Below are 25,246 nucleotides of genomic sequence, written 5' to 3'. Positions count from 1 at the left end.
TTTTTTGCTCACCTGTTCTTGATCTTTTTTGGTTATGTAAGGTAAATAATACTTTGTGGGCTGCCCATATGTCCAGTTCCTAGGAATATGATCTGTTAGCTATCAGCACAGATCCTTTGGGTGAAGACCTCTAGCTGCCACTTGACTCTAGTGCATGATGTGGCAAACAAGTCCACCTTTCCTCTATTACTCGCTGGCACCTGGCCTCTGCTATTCTAAAATTCCATCATTCCCATTGTCATTGAGGAGCTCAGTTCCAGTGCAGCATCTCTTGCCATCAATCCTGCCTGAAGAAGATAGCCACTACTGAGCTCCTCAATAATATTGTATATCCCTAACTAGTGCCTTTCTTATTGCTTTAGTGAGGGGAATATCCTCTGGACTTTTCTAGAAAAATAGTCAGTGGGTATCATAGTCTCACATCACATCTCTAAGTCTTCTGATTACTTCCTCAATACTCTACCAGCAATTCCAGCATCCCTCCATCTAATTAACTGCAGGTCCAAGCTTCATGGAGACATCCTGGCAGCATCTTAGCAGTGATTCCAAGTGTCCTTGCCAGACATTAAATCCTTAATCCCAGGCAAGGGTTCCTAGATCAATAAACACTCCCTGATCTAGACTTATATTTCCACCCCCAACCCCGCCCCAGTCTGGGATCCACCTCTACATGGATGCCCCCTGGTTCCTCCTGGTACATGTTGGCAGCTCATTCGGCAATTTTGGTGAATGAGGTATTTCCTCTTGGAGCAGGGTCTGTACTTACTTGCTCAAGCTATACTGAGACCTGACCCCGGTTAGTTTTTCTGCCTCTAAGTGACTTTGCAACTCTCTCCATTAAGAATGGGAGAGCCACAAAATGGAAGGTGCCTGGGTCCCTGATTGCCACTTGGAAGAAAGCCACCGCTTATCAGAACATCTATTTTGGAGACAAAAAATGAACTTTTTTCTGTTAAGATACCAAGATGTTAAACGTTTATCTGTTATAGCAGCTGGCCTTGCCTTAACTAATACAATGTTCTAGTTACCTCCAGGCCTCAGAATCCAGAACAAACTGAACCAAGACTCCAGAAAGAGGAGGAAAATGTCCCCTCCAGCTAAATTCCACCTCATACCTCCTCATTTTCTGCTCCAGGATTCACTTCCTCCCAGGATGACTGAAATTGGAAATGTCGTTCCCTTCTAAGAGAAGTCTTACCCCCAACCCACATAAGTGCCATCAAACCCTAAAGCCTTAACAAGCAATAATCGGCATTAGCACATTTCCTGAAGTCTGAGGTTTTCTGCCTTAATCCTACATACGGGTCCTCACCAGCCCCACAGGTGGGGCTAACTAGGCTAACTGTGCTCAATCTAGTTTCTTTGGGCTGACCACAGCCCAAACGTTTCAAAAAGTCTCTCCCGTGCTGACCTTATTTTACAAAATGATTTTTTAATCAAAGAAGAGGAAAAAGAAGAGAAAAATGAAAAGGAGAAAAAAGAGGAAGAGAGGTAGGAGGTCTGTTTGTAAAAGATGCTACTTTGCTATCAGTACCCCACAAATCATCCACACTGGAGACCTTAGGAGGTATCTGTTTTGTCAGAGTACAGGCCAAAAAGTAGTACGGTGTCTGAGAAGGAATTCTACTCAGCATCTGGAGAGCAGATTCTGGAGCTGACTCTGCCACTCACTGGCCCTGAGTCTTGTCTACTCTCTGGGTCTTTGTTTTTGCATCTGGAGATAATTCCTATTTCTCAGGCCACAGAAGCTAGAGGTGAGAATAAGAGTAAATAATAGCCCAAAACAAATGGAAATGGATCTACCATCACTGCTTCAGTGCCACAGTCACTATCACTGCCACTGAAACCACTATGGTACCATTCAATCATTCATGCAGCAAATATACATTGCATGTGCTAGGAATACAAGAATAACAAGGAAGCCGTGGCCCCTGCTGTCCTAGAGCTTACATTCTAGTGGAAGAAACAAGTGTTCATAATATAATCAAACAAATTAGTATATAATTACAAACTGACATAAATATTCTGAAGGAAAGCAACACATTCTATGAGAGCAAATAAAGAATAAGTTGGCTTAAATGCTAATCCAAGGACGTAACATTTGAACTGACATCTGAAGCATACGTAGGAGTTAACCAGGCAAAAATGAGAGGGTGGGGGAAGAACATTCTGAGCAGATGGTATAACAGGTGCCAAGGCTCTGCAATGGGGGAGAGGGACAGGAATGTGTCAGTGAAAGTAAAAGGCCAAAGGGGAGACTGCCGTGAAAGGAGGCTGGAGAGGCAGGCAAGGCTGAATCCTGTGGTCTGAAGAACACATTAAAGGTGTCGATCTTCTTGGTAAGCGCAATGGGAGGCCAGTGAAGAGATTCAGACAGGGGAAGGAACGTGACCAGATTGGTGTTTGGAAAGGATCGCGATGGCTCTGGTATGGACAATGAATTGGAGGGAAAAGGAATAGAAGCAAAAAGGCAGTTAGGAGCCCTTTACAGTAATCCAGGAAAGAGATGATGGAGGCTTAGACCATGGGTGTAAAATCAACAGGACTTGGGGGATGGGTGGATAATGGGCTACGAGCAGCTGCTGCTGACATCTTGTGCCCTCTATGTCTCATAAAATTTGCAAGGTTCTTTTGGTTTTGAACAATGGAATCTCATCTTACACAGAGGTTAGATTTTGAAGTCTGTGCATAAGACAAGAATTGCATATAGTCTAAAGTACCCTTGAAAAACCCAAACCACTCATAAAGTACAGTATACATGGGTTTGTTTATATAGCCATGAACAGAAATTTTTAGGCACACTAAAGTTAGAGAGCCACCGAACTAGAATAAAGAAAGCAACAGAAGGAAAGCCCATATGCAAATGTCTGGGCATTCAAATCACTCTGCCTTTAAGACAACTATTCAAATCCCTTGCAGTGAATGAGGGGATTTGGGGGAGGGGGAGGGGAAGGAAAGAAACATACATGTAGGAGGCAGGGGTAGGAATCTTTTTAATGGCCCCACTTTCCTGAATACTTATTCCATTCAGTGTTACTATGACGCCTTTACAACTCTAACACATGTTAATATATTAGTTGTTTATATTAGTCGGGCTGCTGATACAGTGTTGGATTCCTACCCCATTATCTACTCCAATCTCTACTCCTTCTTCCCTGAAGGTGAGTTATTTCCCCAGAGCTCTGCCTCTATCCCACTCTAGATATATCTAAATGCTAAGATGAGCTCAAGATGAGTCAGGGCCCTTGTATCACACAGGGTAGGCTCAGTCATGCTGCCGTAACAAACAACCCCTTAATCTTAGCAGCTTCAAACAGCAAATACTATTTCTCACTCGTGCCACTTGTGCATCATGGGTTGGTGGGGCTCTGCTCCATGTATCCTCACTCAACTGATGGATCAGACACCATCTCGAACATTGCCAGTCTCCAAGGCAGAGGCAAAGAGCTCTGAAGGGCTTCACGCAGCAATTAAATGCCCATATATGGCACAAGTCACTTCCATTCACAACTCATTGGCCAGAATTAATCACTAGGCTTCACCCAACCACAAGAGGGCCAAGAAGTGCAATCTTTCCATGTGTTCAGCAGGTGCATCGCCAGAAATATTTGACAAACAACACTAATGACTTCCACATGCTCTAAATGTACAATGACAAGAGAGAGAAGAGACAAGCTTTAATTATTCAGCCTGTGTTTGGTTCTGGGGCCCTGGCCCTGGGTAACGATGTGGCTGAATAAAATGTGCCCCACTCATGCCCCACAGGCAGCGTCTGTGCCCAGAAATAGACTCCAGACAGCATTTGAACTGCTATCTTGGAAATTAAAGCAATGTCCCCATAGAGGCAGCTGACAGCCTGTAGCTTGGCTTCACTACCTCTTTACCCCCTGCCCAGGATCTATGGGGACCAAACGCAGAATGAGGAATATTAGGGCTGGAGCTCACTCTGTCACCAGAAATCTCTGACCACTCCTGGAAGTGCGTGGGCTAGGGACAATGCTATACAGATGAATCCCTGCCCTCAAGGAGCTCCCAGTATCATGGTGTTACATGCTGGGGTAGATAGTTTCCAATGGTCTTTAACTACTCCCTCTCATCCCTGGATGGAAGTGATGCTCCTCCCATCAGCAGGTGGGGCTTATTTCCCCTCCCCTTGAATCTGGCAGGCCTGTTACTTGCCTTGACCAAGAGAGCGTGACAGAAGTGAGGTTCTAAACCTTATAAGCCCCATCCCTAAGAGAAGCGGCCATTTCCACTTTCTCCCTCATGGAATCCAGCTACCATGACATAAGGAAGCCCAAGCCAGACTAGGGAATGATTAAAGGCCATGTGGACAGATGTCCTGGAGGATGAGCAGCCATCCTGGACATTCCAGCTACAGTGGAGCTCCCAGGTGAGTGCAGACACATGAGTGGCCTAAGCTACACCGGGTGATGCAGAACTGCCCGACTGAGGCCAGTCAACCCATAAAATCATGGGGAAAAAAAATGTAGCATTATTTTAAATCACCACATTTAGGGATGGTTTGTTACACAGCAACAGGATAGCTGAAAAATACATAATAGCAAATATATATGCATGATTCTGAAAGAGCTCAGAGAAAGAAAATCTACGAATGCTTAAAGAGGTATTTTCTCTGGAAATAGACTTTGAAACACGGGTGCATGAGGTTCATTGCAGCAGGAGGGTTGCTCTGGAGAGATCTGCCTATAAAGATGGAGGAAGCCAGGATTGGCCCAGTAATATGGTTGCAACTTAAACCTCACCTATGAGAAGTTCTGAAGGTAGGAAGGAAATTCAAGGTTGTCCCAAACTGAGGGAAAGGAGGCAGGCGTTTGAATCCTTCTCAGCCACCGTTAGCTGTGGGCTGGTCCTGGAGGGGGCATAACCCTAGGGAAGGCAGCTTCTAAGCAGGGCAGAGATGTGGTGAGATACCTGAAAAGATCCCTGTAACAGCAACATGGAAAATAGAGCCGCAGGGTGGAAACCAGAGGTGGCAAGCCTGTCAATGACGCAAGAACGAAATGAAGTTAAACTCCCGGCTCCTGCTGGTATTCACTGGCTGCAGCCTGCAGTGACTCCCTCCCTTAGCAGTCAGGTTATGTTGCAGCTCAACCCAAGGTATTGGTCTGGCTGCTGGAAGAGGAGGTGGGAGACCATATGCTGGGGCAGGAATTGGGGGAGGGTGCATGATGCATGGCATCTTGTAAGGTAGAGGCCTTTGCATCATCCTCAAGCCCGGGTGTATTAGGGTTTTCTAGAGGGACAGAACTCATAGGATAGATATAGATAAAGATATAGATACAGATACAGATACAGATATAGATACAGATATAGATATAGATTTAGATATAGATATAGATATATAAAGGGGAGTTTATTAAGTATTAACTTACATGACCACAATGTCCCACAATAGGCAGTCTGCAAGCTGAGGAACAAGGAGAACCAGTCCGAGTCCCAAACTGAACTTGCAGTCCAATGCTCTAGGGCAGAAAGCATCCAGCATGGGAGAAAGATGTAGACTGGGAGGCTAGGCCGGTCTCTCCTTTTCACGTTTTTCTGCCTGCTTTATAATCGCTGGCAGCTGATTAGATGGTGCCCACCCAATTAAAGGAGGGTCTACGTTTCCCAGCCCACTGACTCAAAAGTTAATCTCCTTTGACAACACCCTCACAGATACACCCAAGATCAATACTTTCTAGCCTTCAATCAAGTTGACACTCAGTATTAACCATCACAAGTCCACCCCTTGTCAACTTGAACCCATACACATCTCCTGAGATCATACGTAATCTTCAAATAAAGACAATAAGGTCATAATTATGCCTAATATAATACAACTATCCTTCTTACAACCAGAAACACAACAATCCCCAAATATTATTACATAAAGTTAACAATACTTAAATGCTGATATGAAGTCAATAAATCTTATGTCACATGATAAAGGAAAAAGGAAATAAAATGAAGATATTTTCTTAGTACAAGCGTACACATCCACAAACATATTTTTAACAAAAGAAGGAGGAAATACTCATGACAATCACCATCCTCATTTCTGCAGCTGGTCACGCGGTTGTAGCTGGTATTGATGACTACCTTCCTCTACTACCAATTCTGTATTCCCTTTGCCTTCAGCAAGCACCTCAGCAGGTCGTGGGGGTTTTTTCCTGGTGGAGTGACCCAAACCTTCATTTCTGATGGGTCTGGGCCATTTGTAGTCCTGCCTGGATTGGGCTGTTATAGTTTTCCATTGACCTTAATCACAGGGCATGGTAATACTAAGAGACACTCTAATGGTCTCCTGTGTTCCATGCATACTCTTCCTTACCTCCTTTGTAGAGTGAACTGATTTCATCTTGATAGTCCGGGTAAATCACTCCAGCTAACACTGTAACTCCCTTCTTAGCCTGTTGACTTAAAGGTAGGAGGCGCCCAAAGTGTGCAGGTGGCGATCTTAACTTCCAGTTTAATGGGATCATTGCTGTTTCTCCCGGTGGCAGCATTCCTCCCTCTGGAACTAAGACCTCTAGGCCAGCAAAACATAATGTCACAGGAATAGGAAGCAAAACTTTTGCTCACGGATCTCTAGGGGTGATTGTGAGTCATGCCACTTCCACTTCCACCCCTTAATTCCTGGACCCTCCTGGCTATGGGAGAAACAGTAACATATATTGGACCCTGATTCAGAGCATACACTGCCTTCTGGAGAACTTTACTGCAGCCCTGCAAAGTATTGTCACCTAGTTGGCATTGTAATTGTGACTTCAAAAGGCCATTCCACTGTTCTATTGATCCAGCTGCTTCAGGATGATGGGGAACATGGTAAGTCCAGTGAATTCCATGAGCATGAGCCCACTGCCACACTTCTTTAGCCATAAAGTGTGTGCCTTGGTCAGAGGCAATGCTATGTGGAATACCATGATAGTGGATAAGGCATTCCATGAGTCCACGGATGGTAGTCTTGGCAGAAGCATTGCATGCAGGATAGGCTAACCTATATCCTGAGTAAGTGTCTATGCCGGTGAGGACAAACCTATGCCTTTTCTATGATGGAAGAGGTGCAATATAGTCAACCTGCCACCAGGTAGCTGGCTGATCACCCTGAGGAATGGTGCTATATCGAGGGCTCAGTGTTGGTCTCTGTTGCTGGCAAATTGGGCACTCAGCAGTGGCTGTAGCCAGGTCAGCCTTGGTGAGTGGAAGTCCCTGTTGCTGAGCCCATGAATAACCTCCATCCCTGCCACCATAGCCACTTTGTTCATGGGCCCATTGGGCAATGATCAGGGTGGCCGGGGAAAGAAGCTGAGTGGTATCCACAGAATGGGTCATCCTATCCACTTGATTATTAAAATCCTTATTAAAATCCTCTACTGAGGTCACCCGTTGGTGAGCACTCACATGGGATACAAATATCTTCAGGGTTTTTTACCACTCAGAGAGGTCCGTCCACATACCTCTTCCCCAGATTTATTTATCACCAATTTTCCAAGCATACTTCTTCCAAGTCCCTGACCATCCAACCAAACCATTGCCTATAGTCTCCATGAATTAGCATATAATTGCACACCTGGTCATTTCTCCTTCCATGCAAAGTGCACAACCAGGTGCACTGCTCAAAGTTCTGCCCACTGAGAAGATTTCCCTTCACCGCTGTCCTTCAGGGATGTCCTAGAAAGGGGCGAAATTGCTGCAGCTGTCCACTTTCGGATGGTGCCTGCATATTGTGCAGAACCATCTGTTAACCAAACCCTAATCTTCTCTTCTTCTGTCAACTGATCATAGGGAACTCCCCATGAGGCCATCGGTGCAGCCTGGGGAAGAGAAGGCAGGGTGGCAGGAGTGGAGACCATGGGCATTTGAGCCACTTCCTCATGTAACTTACTTGTGCCTTCAGGACCTGCTCGAGACCGATCACATATATACCACTTCCATTTGATGATGGAATGCTGCTGTGCACAACCCATTTTATGGCTCCATGGGTCAGAAAGCACCCAGTTCATGATAAGCAGTTCAGGTCCCATGGTGACTTGATGTTCCATAGTCAAACGTTCAATTTCCATCAAAGCCCAGTAACAGGCCAAGAGCTGTCTGTCAAAAGGAGAGTAGTTATCTGAAGAAGGTGGCAGGGCTTTGCTCCAAATTCCTAGAGGCTTCCTCTGTGATTCACCTACGGGGGTCTGCCAAAGGCTCCAAACAGCATCCCTATCTGCCACTGACACCTGCAGCACCATTGCATCTGCTGGGTCCTACGGTCCAAGTGGCAGAGCAGCTTGCACAGCAGCCTGGAACTATTGCAGAGCCTTCTCCTGTTCTGGACCCCACTCAAAACTGGCAGCCTTTCAGGTCACTCAATAAATGGGCTGGAGTAACATACCCAAATGAGGAATGTGTTGCCTCCAAAATCCAAATAGGCCCACTAGGCATTGTGCCTCTTTCTTGGTTGTAGGAGGGGCCAAATGCAGTAACTTATCCTTCACCTTAGAAGGAATATCTTGACAGGCCCCACACTACTGGACCCCTAGAAATTTTCCTGAGGTAGAAGATCCTTGAATTTTAGTCAGATTTATTTCCCATCCTGGGGTACATAAATGTCTCACGAATAAGTCCAGTGTGTTTGCTACTTCTTGCTCACTTGATCCAATCAGCATAACGTCATCTATGTAATGGACCAGTGTGATATCTTGCGGAAGCAAAACAGCAATCAAGGTCTCTCCGAATAAGATTATGACACAAAGCGGGAAAGTTGATATACCCTTGAGATAAGACAGTAAAGGCATATTCCTGGCCTTGCCAGCTGAAGGCAAGTTGCTTCTGTTGGGCCTTATGGACAGGAATGGAGAAAGGTGTTTGCCAAGTCAATGGCTGCATACCAGGTACCAGGAGGTGTGTTAATTTGCTCAAGTGATGAAACCACATCTGGTACAGCAGCTGCAACTGGAGTCACCACTTGGTTAAATTTAATCCACTGTCATTCTCCAAGATCCATCTGTCTTCTGCACAGGTCACATGGGAGAACTGAATGGGCATGTGTTGGGAATCCCCACCCCTATGTCTTTCAAGTCCTTGATGGTGGCACTAATCTCCACAATTCCTCCAGGGATGTGATATTGTTTTTCCATTTACTATTTTTCTAGGTAGAGGCTGCTCTAATGGCTTCCATTTGGCCTTTCTCACCATAATAGCCCTCACCCTACCAGACATGGAGCCAACGTGGGGGTTCTGCTAGCTGCTAAGTATATCTATGCCAATTACGCATGCTGGCACTGAGGAAATGACCACAGGATGAGTCCGGAAAACCACTGGACCCACTGTAAGTCAGACCTGAGCTAAAACTCCATTAATTACCTGACCTCCACAAGCCCCTACTTTAACTGGAGGACCACAGTGATGTTTTGAGTCCCCCGGAATCAATGTCAGCTCAGAGCCAGTGTCCAGTAGTCCCCGAAATGTCTGATCATTTCCCTTTCCCCAGTGCACAGTTACCCTGATAAAAGGCTGGATATCTCCCTGGGGAAGGATGGGAGAAAGATTCACTGCATAAATTATCAGTAATGTAGTGGGGTCCTTCCTCAAGGGGACCCTGCCTCCCCTTCATTCAAGGGGTTCCGGGTCTGTAAACTGGCTCAAGTCTGGAAAATGATTGAGGGACTGTGATTCTCTGTTTTTATAATTCAAATTAGTCTTTTGTCCATTCAACCAGGAAGTTTCCTGCTTGTATAAATTAAGTAGGAATGCAGTAGGCTTCCTATCAATTCCACTTATAGGAACACTATGATGAATTAGCCAAGGCCAGAGCTCTACATGAGTCAGACTATTCTGATTGCCTCTTTGCCTCTGCTGCCCATTATGGTAGCTATGCCCACCTTGCCTTTGATGGTTGAGTGCTGCCACTTGGCCCATGCCACCTCGGGATCCAATTATTCCCATTGAATTTAAATTTTGTAGTTGAGTGACTGTGGTTCCCACTGTTAGCTCTGACATACAGAGAAGAGAAATTACAGGGCTCTTCAAAGATGCAGGTGCTGCCCTCACAAATCTATTTCACAAGGTATTGGTCAAGGGTATATCTTCTGGATCCTCCCAACTGGGATGAGTAGGTCTAAAGTGACTAATCTACTCCACCATCCCAATCTTCCTAAGCCTTTGGATCCCTTCCTCTACATTAAACCAAGGGAGATCAGACATTTCCAGTTCACTCACAGTGGGCCATCTTTTAATCCATATTTCAGCTAACCAAGCAAATAAACTATTAGAACCTTTTTTAACTCCCCCAGCAGCAACATTAAAACAAGAGTCCCTGCTTAGAGGGCCCAAATCAATGAATTCAGCCTGATCCAACTCTATGTTCCTTCCGCCATTATCTCATACTCTTAATATCCATTCCCATGCCTGTTCTCCAGATTGCTGTTTATATAAATTAGAGAACTCCCCTATTTGAGTGTAGCACACCTGCTCATGGATCATACTCTCAACCTCAGCTTCAGGGGACTGCTGGGACTTTATTCTAGTTATAGGTCTAGAAGCAAACAGGGGTGTTGGGGGTGGCTCCTGAGGAGAATCAACATTATTTTGCCTGGCAACTGCCTCAGGGGAGGCCGTCACTGTTGCCTCAGGCAGTGCAGGGTTTATCTCCTCAGGCAAAGGTGGAAAGGCTGATGGCAGTATGGGTCCAGAAGGGGATGTTGCCACTACTGGGGATGGCGAAGCTGTTCCTTCTGTCATAAAAGGTTCATCAGAGTTTACAAACTCAGTGTCTCCAGCTTCATCAGGGAACTCCCATACATCCCCATTCCAAGTTTCAGGGTCCCATTCTTTTCCAGTCAATGCCCTCACTTTAACAGTAGACACCTGGTGAGGCTATGCATGCATCTTTGGTTGCAGGTCAGCCACTCACATGATAAGAGCTTGTGTCTCTTTTTCCACAATTTCAGCTCTTTCTCTACAGGAGATAAGACTCTCACTCAGGGCAGTCTTAGCAGATTTGAGGCTCAATATCTGCTTCTGAAGTCAGGAGACAAAATTCTTGAGTTCATTATTTTCTTTCATCACTTTGTCCACTGAACTTAGAGCAACCAACCAGCTTCATTATGTTCTTTGGTTCTCCACATATGGTCAAAGGTATTGTGTATAGAATCACTAAACTCCTTGCCTCTCATGAGCAGCAAATCAGGAGTGTCAAATCCATTTATTTGCATAACTCTCTAAACAGTTCACACCAAGGACTATCAGTGTTCTCCATACTATTATAAGTAGAGTCTTTAGCATTTTGAGGTCAAATCATATTAAGCAGCCAACTCCAGAAACCCCAAAACCAATGAAAGAACTCCATCCTTAATATTCTGTTCCTCTAGAACTCACTCCTGGTTCCAGAATCTGTATTAGTCAGTGTTCTCTAGAGGGACAGAATCAATAGTATACATATATATATATATGAATTTATTAAATATTAACTTACACGATCACAAGGTCCCACAATAGGCTGTCTGCAGGCTGAGGAGCAAGAAGAACCAGTCTGAGTCCCAAAACTGAAGACCTTGGAGCCTGATGTTTAAGGGCAGGAAGCATCCACCACAGGAGAAAGGCACAGGCTGGGAGGCTAGGCCAGTCTCTCCTTTTCACATTTTTCTGCCCGCTTTATATTTGCTGGCAGCTGATTAGATGGTGCCCACTCAATTAAGGATGGGTCTGTCTTTCCCAGCCCACTGACTCCATTGTTAATCTTCTTTGGCAACACCCTCACAGACACACCCAGGATCAATACTTTGTATCCTTCAATCCAATCAAGTTGACACTCAGTAAACCATCACACCAGGAAAGCTCTAGCCTTTCACAGGAAGGCAAAGGACACTCTGGCCTCAAAGGGCTCAGGGTGACCTAGAGTTTCAAGGCATTCAAGGGAATCCATACAGATGCCCCTGTCCTAAGTGTCAGAGCCCCCAGTCAAGCCCTGATCAATCAAACAGAGCTAACAGGCTATGTTGAGAATTCAGTTTTCTTTGGAAATCTGCTGCTCTTACAATGCATTCCTGGGCCAAACCTCAGTTTATTCTGCCTTCCAGCTGCAGGAGAAAACCTCTTTATCTGATGGCAAGGAGGCCCTCTGGCTTTCACACTTCACCTTAAATTGGTGATTAATCACTCTCAGCATTTCATTGTCTTTTTCCAATGCCTTGCTTGCCCCCAGCGACAATCATTTAATTCCATAGATTTTATAATTATCACTCCTCTGAGCCTCTCGAATGTCTGAGAGAGTACACCCAATAGTACTTTCCCTTTCACAAGTATCCCATCCCACTTCCCCATCAGTGAAAGTTTTAACAATTGCACTGCTAGAACATGTCAGGGGCTATCAGTACCTCCACCCACCACCAGTGATGGGGTTCTTATTACCAACTGGCCGGTGGATGATCCAGCTCCAAAATCCCATTTTAGAGTCCGTTTCCTAGGAACCACTTCTAGCACCAACTGTAGTAGTAGGTCAGGTTCCCCAGAAATAGATCAAAGATGGAGATTTGCATGCAGAAGACTTATTGGAGAATGATCTTGGGCACGACACCAGCAAAGAGGAAGGGAAGCCAGGCTAGGCAGAGGGAGAAGTTGAACTCTGATGTATTGACAATGGAGGTAAATCTGGGCTGACCAAGGACTGGTAGAAAGTGCTAGAGCAACTATGACCCTTTAGAGATGTCCCAAAATGAAGCAAGAGTTATCAGTTATTGAATTTGAACTATCTCCAGGGAGGTGTTGTACCCTTTGGGAAGTGGTGTAACCCTTGGGAGGTGGCATAACACTTGGGAGAGACAGTTTCATGTGGCCAAAGGCAGTTCTTGGGAAGAGACTCAGAATGTTGTTGGCCACAGATGCTTTCACTGACTGGGAGAACAGAGTGCCTCAGTGAGTCCTTTTGCAGGAAAGCTAGGGAGACATACCACGGTATTCACTACACCCAAATCAGGGAAATAAAGATGGAGAGTGGTGGTCAGTATCGTTGCTGAGGTCAAGTAAGCAACCACTGGACTTGACAACAAGGAAGTCACTGGATATTGGGAAGTGAGTTCATTCGGAGGAGCAATGGGGAAGAAGCCCATGCAAGAGGTAAAGAGTGAGCAGAAGATAGGAAGGAAAGATGGCTCTTTTGACCCTGCTAATGACTGGCTTCCTATATAGGCCTACTACCTAGGACCAGTTATCCTTTAGGAATGCACAGCTTTGAATTAGCTTGCATTAGCTCTATGCAATCATGTGTGCAGACACACGTACACACACAGGTACATGTTGAGCTGTCCCAAGGCAAGGATTCCAGTCAGAGGCTTGTAAGCAGACCTCTATCCTCATTAACCAATAATGACCTCTGCAGATCAGACTTCTGTACACCACCTATCCCTGTACACCTGGAAAATCAAGATTTCCCAGCTGGAGTTTTGGCTTTGTCTTCAAGTCTGATAAGAATCCTGGCAGCAACCCAAACCAAGGAGAGCCCAAGGTACTAACAACATTGACAACAAGTTAATATTCAGTGACTACCAGCTTTGTCCCAAGCACCTGCAAGGTGCTTTGCAAACATTAGTTCACTTCGTCCTCCTAAAACCCTGTGAGATGGGTACTTCTATTATTCCATTTTACCGATGAAGAAGCAGAGGCTCCAAGAAGTTAAACAACTTGCCTATAGTTTGCACAACTGGTTGGTGGCCAAACTGAGATTGAGACTCCAGTGAAACTGATGACAGACACAAGCAGGACATTGAGAAATGAGCAGGTTCATTCATTCATTCAGCAAATATATACGGAGAGCCTACTATGGGCCAAAACTGGCCCATTCCAGGCACTTGAAAAACATCAGGGAGCTGTACTAACAGAGATTCCCTTCCCTCCTGGGACTTCTTTTCTAGAGGGAAAGATAGACAAACAGTAAATTTTATTTTTTATTTTTATTTGTTTTGAGACAGTCTCACTGTGGCCCAGGCTAGAGTGCAGTGGCATGATCTCAGCTCACTGCAACCTCCGCCTCCCAGGTTTAAGCGACTTTCCTGCCTCAGCCTCCCATCCCAAGTACCTGAGATTATAGGCACATGCCACCACGCCTGGCTAATTTTTGTATTTTTCCTAGAGACGGAGTTTCACCATGTTGGTCAGGCTGGTTTCTAACTCCTGACCTCAGTGATCCACCTGCTTCGGCCTCCCAAAGTGCTGCGATTACAGGCATGAGCCACTGCACCCAGCCAACAAACGATAAATTTTATATATTGATATTTACCCATTTATGTATAGTAAAAGGCAGAGTGGATGCTGTGGTGGGGCACCCAGTTCTCCACTTCTGAATGGACGCACTCACCCCCAGCTGCTGGGAGCACTGGTGGCCAAAGCCATTCAGCTGAGTCCTTCCCCAGAACTGTGCTTAGAGAAGACAGCTGCTTTACCCAAGGTCACTCCCCTTCCCTGGGGGCAGCCCACACCCAATAGTAGGTAGATGAGGGGCTATACAGGCCCCAGCCCCCTCACCTTAATGCAGAGCGACTCTGAAAGTCCCCCCAGCTCACAGCTCCCCATGGGGTCAGCTAAGTCCTTTGTTGTGACTATATCACAATTCAACTTTTCCCTCTGCCTGTTCTGCTTCCTCCACTCCCTGAAGGTCTTTATGTTACGTGAGAGCCTTCCCCAGTAAACTTCCTGCAAGCCGAAGTCTCTATCGGAGTCTGTTTCCCAGTGCACCCAACTTGTGATAGAAGGTAGATGCTCTGCTGAAAAAGAGAAAAAGAAAAAAGGGAATAAAAGCAGAGTAAGTGGGATTGGGAGGGCAGGGGCTGAAGAGGCAGCAGGTTGCAGGATTCAATAGGATATTTAAGGTGATCTCACTAAGAAGTGACATTGGAGCAGGCTTGAAGGAGGAGGAAGAGGGTTATTCAAGTAGAGATCGGGTAGAAAAGCATTCTAGGCAGGGAAACAGCAAAGACTCTAAGGCAGGGGTGCAGCAAGGAGGTCACTGTGGCTGAAGAGGAGTGCAGGAGGGAAAACAGGGGAGAAGTCAGGACCGGGTGGGGTTAAAGGAGCAGATCACATAGGGACTCGCAAGCCCCTGTAAGGTCCTCAACTATTTCTTCAAGAGGAGCAGAGAAGGACAGGATCTGGCTGCCACGTGGAGGGGAGGAGCAGGAGCAGGAAAGCCTGTCTGGAGGTTGCTACAGTAAACCAGGTCTTCGTGGGGTTGGTCGAGGTGGTGGCAGTGGGGGTGGTGAGAAGCGATCAGATTAGGAATATGTATTTAAAATACAGCCAGCATGATCTGCTGATGGACTAGAAGTAGGAAGTGAGAAAAAGAGAGGAGTCAAGAATGACTCCAGGGTTTTTTTGTCCTGAGCAATGGAAGCAAGGACTTGCCAAGAGCTGAGACGGGGGAGGACTGCAGGAGAAGCAGGTTTGGGGGAGACCAGAAGCTCTGCTTTGGAGTGTCGAGTTTCAGATTTACAGAGTAGCATCCAAAGGAGTGAGCCAGCCCAAACTCTGTGACAAGGTACAATCCTACTGGGGCTCGGGAACCCAGTGGAAATGAGTGACACTGGGGGCTCAATGGCACAGGGGTCTGAGTCTACGATCTCATCACCTGACATTCCAAGATCCACTCCAAGCTCCTCTGGCAGCCTAATTCTGTGAGCAAAAGACAAAAAGACAGACAGACGGAAAAGTCTCCATTTGATGGTGGAGAAGGGTCCAACTCTGTGCATGTCTGGGACTGAGGTGAGGGTGTGCTCACAGGTGGGAGTAGGGAGTCTATGCAAGTCAAGTGTGATTGTGCACATGGAGATGCTGATTGCGAGTGTGTGTGCGAGTGTGTGTGTGGCAGTGCAGGTCCAAGAACTGGGCTCACCCTGGAGTGTGCAAGTGTGTATAAGACTGATGCAGTGGCCCTAACTGCCGGGCACACTGCAGTGTGAGTAAGGAAACGAGGCCAGCCCAACGCACGAACACACAGTAGCCTCCCATGGTAGTGGCATGTGTAGAATAAACATAGGGCTGCTATCAGCATTTGAAACAGAGCACTTGGGTCTTCCGGTAGGTGGGGAGCAGCATTGCCCTCTTGGCCACCCTGAGCCATACAGGTCCCCTCGGAGCCCTGCACAAATAGTCCCAGGACATGGAGGTCCCTGCAGCTCCCCCATTCCATGCCCTCCTGTTCCCCTGGGCTGCTTTCGGCTGGGCTGGGAAAAATGCCGACACAGCTCCGGGGAAGGAGGAGAGTTAACTCTCCATTTGCCATTAAACATAATCAGGGAGCAATCTGCGTGGAGCCCGCTGCTCTGGCCGATAAGTGATTCCCCAGAACAACAGATAAAAGCCTGGCACTAAAGTGCAGCCAGAAACGATGTGTAATTGGGATGAAAGAATCCTTAAATCTGCACACTGCTTTTAACTTGGGAGGCTTAAATTACAATTAATAGTTCCCTTGAAGAAGGCAGTAGGGGAATAGAGGAATTCCAAGGCCTCGAGCTCAGAGCCCTGGGCTGCATTCTCAGCTCTCCAGTGCTGGGGGAGGACGGGGTTGCTGAGAAGTAAGGTGGAAGAAAGAAGCTGGGGGTGGGAGGGTATCGTTTTCAAGGTCTTGGGCACCCTGATGGGTTGCATTCGTTATGAGTTCCAAAGCCACCAGTTCCCAAATAAGCTCATCCGTACGCCTGGACTTTTGCCCAGTTTCCCTCACAGTGTCCCTGGGATGTTGCCAATGGTAAAAACTCATCAGCCCCATTTTGCAGATGGGGAAACTAAGGAGACACACCTGCCCTGGAACCCTGAAGTGTGGCTAATCCACCTGCAGTTCCCAAACTAGGAGGAACCTGAGAGCTCATCCCTCCTTGTGATTCACTGGGGTACAGCGGTGAATCCTGAGACAGGAGAGTGTCTGCCCAACATCGCAAAAGGCTGCAGTGTGCAGCTAGTCAGTGCTAGAACCCAGACCTCTTGACTCCAGCAGCCATTCCTTCCTCTGCACCCCATGCCAATGAGCCTGGAATTCTCTAAGGAGAGTACAGTTCTCTGGCACTAGCCATGCAGCCCCTCCCTTCCCCTACCTGCTCCCAGGGGTCCAGGCAGTGGCAGTAACATTGCCAGAGACAGAAAGTCAAGGAAAGATGGGAAAGGCTCCTCCCCAGCTTTCCCTCTGAAGACTTCTTACCCTCCCCCTCCCCTGCCAGCTCTCTCTCTGCCTCACCACGTGGGCCTCAGTGTCCAAGGCTTCCTGCTTTCTCCTCTAGGGTCACAACCTAGGCTCCTCCTCTGGGGTCCTGCCCTGAAGGCAAAGCTGTGGGCAGCAGGGCTGTGGACAGTCAGGTGTGGCAGCAAGGCACAAACCAGAATGGTGAAGCTGGCTGGCTCTCCTCCAAAGAATGAGGGGTTTGGCCCCCAGATGACACCAAGAGACTGTCAGAGGAAGCTCTGAGAGTGGCCCGGCATTCCCAGTGCTGGCTGGATGGCTGCCGCTGCCACTCAGGCCAGAGCTAGGCTCCTGTGTTGGCGGGAATTCCAAAGCTCCCCACACATGAGCTCATGGATGGCCGGGTGCCCAGCCTTGCAGTTCATGGCTTTAGAATGCATTCTCTGAGCTGGCCTGCTTCAGTTCCCCCATCTCACCACAGCAAGTACTGCTGCCTGCTCTTGGCCCTTCAAAGACAGGCAAATCCCATAAAGGGCTTTTTTCTAAAACTGCCAAATTTTGCAAGCACATACATGCACATGCGTGTGTGTGTGTGCAAGCAGCATGTGGACAAAGCATCCTGTGTGCATGGGTGACTTCGTGTGCACCTGTCTCTAGCATGACTGGGCATACGTGTGCATATGTGTATGTTGTGTGTGTGTATTCTGTGCATGTGTAGTTTTAAAAGAACGCAGTGGGATCCGCTTGGGGCCTTGTGTAGCTGAACCTTATTTATAGCTCTCCTCTGTCTGGTTCGTTTCCTCTAACTTCCCTGCAGAATGATATGAATGAAAATGACACTATTGACTATCTTGGTAACCATAAAAGACCTTATAGAAATAAGATTTTTATAGTTTGTGGACTGGGAAAATCAAAAGACTAAGAGTTATGGACTCGGAGGATAGGAGAGAACCAAGCCGAGCTGGTCGGAGAGGTCCCCGTGGTGGATCGTCTGTGGGTTTTTTAAACAAACTCATATAAATAAAGTGATTGTCTTGAAAGAGTTATGAGAGCCCTGAAGCTGGTGGGCAATATCTCTGTGGCCTCTGCAAAGGCAGGAGGGCGGGCGTGCTGTCTGCCTGAGAGGAAACCCACACTTTGTCTGAGTCCAGGCTCCCGGCCTCCCAAGGGAGGCTATGGAGGCAGCAGCAGAACCAACGCTGCCCTTTGTTCTAGAGAGCCATCTACTTGGCAGCCCTGGGAGAAGAGCCCCAGGGCTCGCCCCGCAACTAGCTAATGGGAATGTGAAGACCCAGCGTGGAGAGCCAGCCCCTGAGGCTGAGCCTGCAGATGCTGGGGCTGCAGCTTCTCCATGCTTGAAAGGAAAGGACCCTCCCACCCAATGAAGAGTGAGCATTTGAACCCTGCACAGGGACTTGCCCAGACCCTTCATGGGAAGCCACAACAGCAACCCTGACTAGAGGGTTCCTGCCTGAACAGGTCCCTTTTACAAAATCCAGAACCAGTTCCACACATCTTTACCAGCTCCCACTTTGTATTTGTGTTTTCAGAGATGAAGCAGAGTTTGCCCTGCCCTCAAGGAGCTCCTTGTCCGGTTTGGAGGGTGGAGAACGGAAGAGTGGGCAGAAAGACATTCCTGCAAAAGACTGATGCATGGAAACCAAGGCACACTCTCCCACTCAGGTACACAGGTTCACAGGTAGACAGGTACACAGCGAGGCAGGTACAGACAGAGAGCAGTGTTGAAACTTGGTGATAAAACTTCTGATCCTGTTCATCCCAGTGGACTCAGTGCTGGGCCCTGGGCACACAAAGCTGAGTCAGACTCAGTCCCAACCCTAGAGGGGAGCTCTCACCCAGAGGGCAGATGGACAGATCCCCACAACATAGTATGTTAAGGGCTGAATTGAATGAGTTCCCCAGGGGCCATGGGTGACCTCAGCCTGGTCGGGTGAAGCTCCTCAGAAGAAGAGACATTTCTGCTGAGCCTGGAAGGACAGGAAGGAGCTTACCAGAAAAAGAAGGAAGAGAAGGCTTGCCTGGCAGGGAAAATGGCAAACACAAAAGCCTGGAGGTGGGAATGTACAAGGCGTATTTGGGAAACCGCTCAGGTGTCCTAAAGGTTTGCTGGCTGACAGGAGGAGGGTATCTTTTAAAAGGGATATTGGAAGCAGCTCTTGAGTCAGGAGGGAGGGACCATCTGGCCCAGGGGTCCAGGCAGTGGCAGTAACATTGTCAGAGACAGAAAGTCAAGGAAAGATGGGAAAAGCTCCTCCCCAGCTGTCCCTCTGAAGACTTCTTACCCTTGCTATTCCTGTTTTTACAGGCAAAGAACGGGACAGCTCCCTTAGCAGCCAACCAGCCACCAGCCCAGCTCCCCCAGTGCCTCTCCTTCACTCTCCCTTCTTATTCCAATATCCCCACCCTCCAGCCCCACCCTAGCCCACTGGGGCAACACCAGGTCCATGCCCTCTTCCACCTTGAAAGGAACAATTCTAAAAACCAGAGAGAAAGCCATCTGGTCAGGCTGCTCATCAGAAATAACTGCCAAGTCTGAGAGGTCATCCTGTCGCTGTCTCCTCTCCCCGGGGACCTGGGGACATGGGGTGACGGCCAAGGAGTGCCAGTGGCACCTGTCAATGCACGGACTCCTTGTCTGCAGGCATTGATTTCTCTCCTTCCTGACCTTTCAGGAGAGGCGCCCTGAATTCCATGCCAGGTCATTACAGAGCCGGTGGCTGAGACTCTAGGAGACCCAGCCCCACTGGCTGCAGCCCCTTCGGATGCATCTATGAGAGCAGCCTGGCCATCACCCGCCGGCCTGGCCCGTGCTGTCAGCCGGCCAGAGCGTGTCTGAATCGAGGAAAGCTGACTGGGGCTCGATTCACACTGACTCAAGCCGCAAGGCGAGTTTATGGTTCTTGATTACACCCAGCAGGGAGGCCTTCTTAGTGATGAGAGAGAAAATATTCAACAACCTGTCTTTGCAATGTGCTGATCTCTTGGAGAGAGAGAGAGTGTGTGTGTAGAGAAAGTGGAGGAGGGGTTTCAGAGGACAGTGATTTATGAGTGAAAAGAAGGCCTTCTAAAAAAAAATCCAGGGCTCCCCCAAACTGCCTCAACATTTCCTCTTTCTCATCGTTGGGTTTTGCCTTGGTATAACTTTGAGGCACAGTGATTGCAGCCCTGTGGGCTTCTGCAAGCTGGTGCAAAGCTTTAAAGGATGCAGGCCCGGAAGGCGCTGTAGTCCGTCCAGCTTTCACTCAGCATTGCCTCGCAGCTGGGAGAGGTCTTGGACCGCGCTGCCTGCAGAGGCCCGGTGCAGCCCAATCCCCAAGCCCCTTCTCTCCTTCACAGCCCTTTTCATGTTCTGCTTCATACTTAAACTGCATCTGCTTGCACTCGGCGCCCAAACATGGTGCCTGGCTCATGCTCGGTGTTAATAAACGAACAAATGTGTGAACAGGTATGCATCTACTCTCCCTTCCCAGGCCGTGCCTCCCAAAACCTCCATCCAGTAACCTAAACAGAGTCAGCCCTGATGATGTGTTGGGATGAATGAGTGAGTAAGTAACACGATCCATACCCTGTAGAGCCTGGGCCCTCTAACTGGGCTGCTTCGCCCTGTGTGTTGTTTCTGAAGCTCACTCTGGTTTTAAACGACACATCCTAGGCTCCCAGAAAATGGGATGCTGGGGGAAGAAGGGGGACTTTTCTGAAGACATTTTCAGTTGCTTCTTAATAATTCATGGGAACTAGATTTTTAAACCATTGGATCTGAAAGCACCTCCCAGCAGTCACTGAGCATGTGGTGGGGGGAAGGAAAGAGGAGCCCAGGTTTCTCCAAGAACCCCAATCTCTTCCTTCCCAAAGCATCAGAAAGGAGTCTAGGGGCTGGCCATGTTCCCCTTTGTTCTTTCCCTCACGCCCTCTCTCTGCCCCCTTAGTTTCCCTGGGGCTCTCCTGTGGCCCAACTAAGTCTCCTGCCACTTCCCTTTCTGCCTCAGCCTCCCTACTTGAGGGATAAGGAAGGCATCTCAGAAGAAAGAAGGCACCCTTATCTTCATATAAACATCAGGATTCCAGCCTCCAGGATGCATCCTGGGTTCCTATCGCCAAGGCAGGAGGGAGCCAGTGAGTGGAGGGCGGTGATACCAGGCTTGCCACCACCAGCAGTAATGAGACTAGTTTAGCCCAGACCAACCCTGACGGGAACCTTGCAAAATCACCGAAGTCCTGCAAGCTCAGTGTCTCTGCCCCGGAGAGAAGCGTTGGCACCTGGTCCCCACCGAGGCAGGCTGGGTCAGCCAGCTGGGGGACTCTCCAGGCTGCCAGGGAGAACAGCCGCTGAACCCCCGGGCTGCTGAGAACTCAGCCAGCTCTCCTTGACTCTGGCTCTGTAAAGTTTGGTACCCACCGAAAGGGGAGGGGGCAGTGTCACGGGGACGGTGCTCGAGCTTCAAAACTTTACACTGAAAGTTAATCCACTGAAGCGGAGCCCAAAATAAGCGCACTGCCTAATGTGCCGGGAACTGCCGGTCGCAAGGCCAGGCTGCTAGCGGATGCCGGCGCATCTCCGCCCGCCCGGAGCCTGCATTTAGCGCCAGCGAGGGAGTCTGGGCTGGAGCGCTGCTTTCACACCGACTCGAGCCGCGAGTTTATGGATCTTGATTGCACCCAGCAGGGAATCCTTTTTAGTGATGAGAGAAAAAATATTCAACAACCTGTCTTTGCATTGGGTGTGTTGGACACACTTCCCTGCTTCGGAATCAGACATATGTGAGTTGTGGGAGTAGAACTGCTGTCAGCAGGCCAGAACGCGCCTCTCCTCTCTTCTCCTCTCCTCTCCTCTCTTCTCTTCTCTTCTCTCCTTTCCTCTCCTCTCTCCTCTCCTCTCCTATCCTATCTCCTCTCCTCTCCTCTCCTATCGCCTCTCCTCTCCTCTCTCCTCTCCTCCCCGCGTCCCCATGCAGGGGGGCAGGGGAGCCGTGAGGGGGTTCTGTGTGGCCGGCCCCAGCTGCTCCGGGAGAAGACAGGCAGTCCCCCCAACCCCGCGAGGCCCCCACCCGGGCCCTGGGCCCTCCGCCTGCTCCGCCGCCCCGGCCGCCGCCTCCCTCCTCGGCCTGCGCTGCGCGGCTGGGCCGTCCTCGGGGAGCCGGCTCCCGCGTGGGGCCCGCTGACAGCGCGCCCAGTAGAATATTGTATTAGTTGGTTGTGAGCTGTGTTCTCGTCAGGGTATCTGAGTTTCACAGAACAGACGGGGTGAGAGTTTTTGTGCTATATCCAGATTGGCTTAAAATAATGTCGTTTTTGTAGCTTATTAAACCACAGAAACTACACCAAAGTCATCCAGGCTGCTGCCAGCAAACTCTCTGAGTTGGGGTTGAGGTAACAGCCGAGTTCAGCCCAGGGGTCAGGTCCCTGGCTCCTGGAGCTGGAGCCAGGGGGAGAGGGGAGTGACCACCCTCTGCTGCCTTCCTTGTGGGCTCTGACTATGGGCTCTGACCTTGGAAGGATGTAGATGGGTCTGTGGCAAGGCTGAGTCCTGCCCTGACCTCAGAACGCCCTCCAGGTCCTCTGAGAGCTCGAGGACCACTTACCCTGGCTTCGGGTTAGGGCCTGCAGGCAGCCGGCAGCTAGAGTCGAGGCACTGCTCTGGCGGGAGAAGGTGGGCTGAGCTGGACACTGTCTGCAGCCAGGGGGAAAGGCTGAGGCGTGGCAGGTCCAGATCCTATCTGGAGAGGCCCATGTCTAGGCAGCGGAGATGGGGAGTTGGGGGGTTGCCATTTTTTTTCCAGGATTGCAAGAAAGAGGCAGAGCCTGGAATTGCCAGGCAGTAAAGACTTACAGGCACCCCTCCCCTTCTTCCGTATCCCCAGTCCCAAAAGAATAGCCTTGTTCCCTCCCTGTGGATGGGGGGAAGCCTCCTAGGAGACACGTCATAGCAGCCCTGTTCCCTGTCACCCTGCGCAGATCTGAGCATCATAACAAGTTGCCGTGGAGGTCCTTCACTACCTTAAACTTCACAACAAGCCTATGAGGTTTGTGTTAGAATGAGCCCTAACTGCCAGATGAGGAAACTAAGGCTCAGAGAGGTAGAGTGGTTTGCCCAAGAACACCCAGCTACAAAGTGATAACTTTGGAATGTGAAGCCCAGCTAACCACAGAACGAGAGTTCTAACCACTGTAGCACAGGGCTTCTCTGGAATTTCAGATTTAAGAATGAATGATGAGGCCGGGTGCGGTGGCTCACGTCTATAATCCCAGCACTTTGGGAGGCCAAGGCAGGCGGATCACTTGAGGTCAGGAGTTCGAAACCGTTCAGGAGTTGAAACACCATCTTTAGAAAAATACAAAAATTAGCAAGGCATGGTGGCACGTGCCTGTATTCCCAGCTATTCACGAGGCCGGGGCAAGGGGATCGCTTGAGCCCAGAATGCGGAGGTTGTAGTGAGATGAGACCGTGCCACTGCACTCCAGCCTGGGTGACAGGGTGAGACTCCGTCTCAAAAAGAAAAAAAAAAAAAAGAATGAATGATATAGAGTTTTCCTTCTCTGCCATCTCCTGTTTGAGTCTTTTAGAAACAGAGGAGTCAAAGGAAAGTGAAAATGATTCCAAAGGAAACCAATCCCTGCCCCTCATTTCCTGATGTGTCCACTGCCATGCCTCTGCCCTCCTGCCTCCCCAGCCTCTGGGGTCCAGCAGGAAAGAATCCAGGGCTGATCCAAATCTCTCCAGGGTCATGTTACCTGGCCTAGGGGAAGATGCCCTGGTCACTTTTCCTGGGCTCCTCCAGGTAGCTGAGCCTCAGCCACCAGGGCCACAGACTTCCTGCTGCCTTGAGGGACCTACGGGACTAGCAGGAGCTGCTCTTCCTCATACGACTCCTACCCCCACCAGGTACCCAAAAACCTAGGTGTCCTTCTCAGCGACTCCCTTCCCCCACCCCATCATGTCCAGTCTATCCCCAACACTGAGGCTTCTACCTCTTAAGAGCATCTCCCCGTTTTCACCTCCTGACCCAGCCCAGGCCTTATCACCTTTTGCCTGGGGGTTTTGGCATTACGCAGCTCATCAACTGCTCAGTCTCCAGTCTCTCCTGCTCCAGTCCACACTGCACCACAGTGAGCCTTCGAGGATGACCATGCCACTCTCCTGTGTGAAACCCTTATCAAAGGCTCCTGCCCCCATGCTATAGGATGGAGGTGTCATGACTTAGTCTGGCCGACAAAGTCCCTTTACACATCACCCCTGCTCACTTCTCTGCCTCATCCCCCTACACTCCCTGCATCCTGCCATCCAGGATGAATGGCTCCCCCAAACCCAAGCTTCTTTGATACCTCCTTGTTTTGGCTCAGTTAGGACCTCCTGCCTGATACTTGAACTTTGTGGGAACAACTTCACATCTCCCCAAAACAGACCTGCTGGGGACAAAGAGCATGACACACAGAGAGAGCATCAAAGTAGCAGTCCAGAAGCCCCAGGCAGGAGGCACGGTCCAGGACCATGCCCTCCAGGACAGGCTGGGGGCCGCAGTACTCCTCAGTGGTCAAGACTTGGGCCTGGGCCCAAATCCTAGCTCCGATATTGGGGCTCGTCATTGAACCCCTCTGTGTCTCAGTTTCCTCACCTATAAAATGGGGTAATAATAGTATCTACCTCCTGAATTGGTTGCAAGGATTTAAAATAGTTAATTATGTAAAGGGCCTGGAACAGGCTTGTCATACAGTGTTACATAAATGCTAGCTGCTTCTATTATTATCACCTTGCACAGTCCATCCAAGCCCTGCTTCCTTTGACCTTGACCCTTTGATCTCCAATGACCTAACAATTCTCTTCCTCTTGCACACACATCCTCACACACATATGTGCTGATGTATACACACACACCCACGTATACAAGCATGTGCCTTGCCAGCCTCCCCACCCTCAGAACTCTTCTCACACTTCATGATCCTTCTGAGTCAGTTTCAGAGCCCACGTTTCTAACTCTCTACCCGTTTGCCACATCAGAGTTCAAAGTCAAAAGCTTCCCAAGAACCCCACCCAGGTTCTTCCTGCCACCCAGAGGATTAAACACACGGATCCCCAGCCAT

General features: G+C 48.8%; 1 long non-coding RNA gene across 1 annotated transcript in view; it reads right to left on the bottom strand.

Annotated features, from left to right (window-relative positions):
- Positions 1-23,569, bottom strand: part of LOC103883730 — a 44,232-nt gene extending 20,663 nt beyond the window's left edge. The window contains exons 1-2 of the long non-coding RNA XR_002522716.2: positions 22,750-23,569; positions 14,506-14,744 (exon numbers count right to left, since the gene is read on the bottom strand). This is a non-coding gene — a long non-coding RNA (uncharacterized LOC103883730). The remainder of the gene's footprint in view (positions 1-14,505; positions 14,745-22,749) is intronic.
- Between the last annotated feature and the right edge of the window lie 1,677 nt (positions 23,570-25,246).

The sequence above is a fragment of the Papio anubis genome, chromosome 1, assembly GCF_008728515.1.
Source record: "Papio anubis isolate 15944 chromosome 1, Panubis1.0, whole genome shotgun sequence".
Lineage (NCBI taxonomy): Eukaryota > Metazoa > Chordata > Mammalia > Primates > Cercopithecidae > Papio > Papio anubis.
The sequence above is the reverse complement of the archived record's forward strand: the minus strand, read 5'-3'. Positions and strand labels throughout refer to the sequence as shown.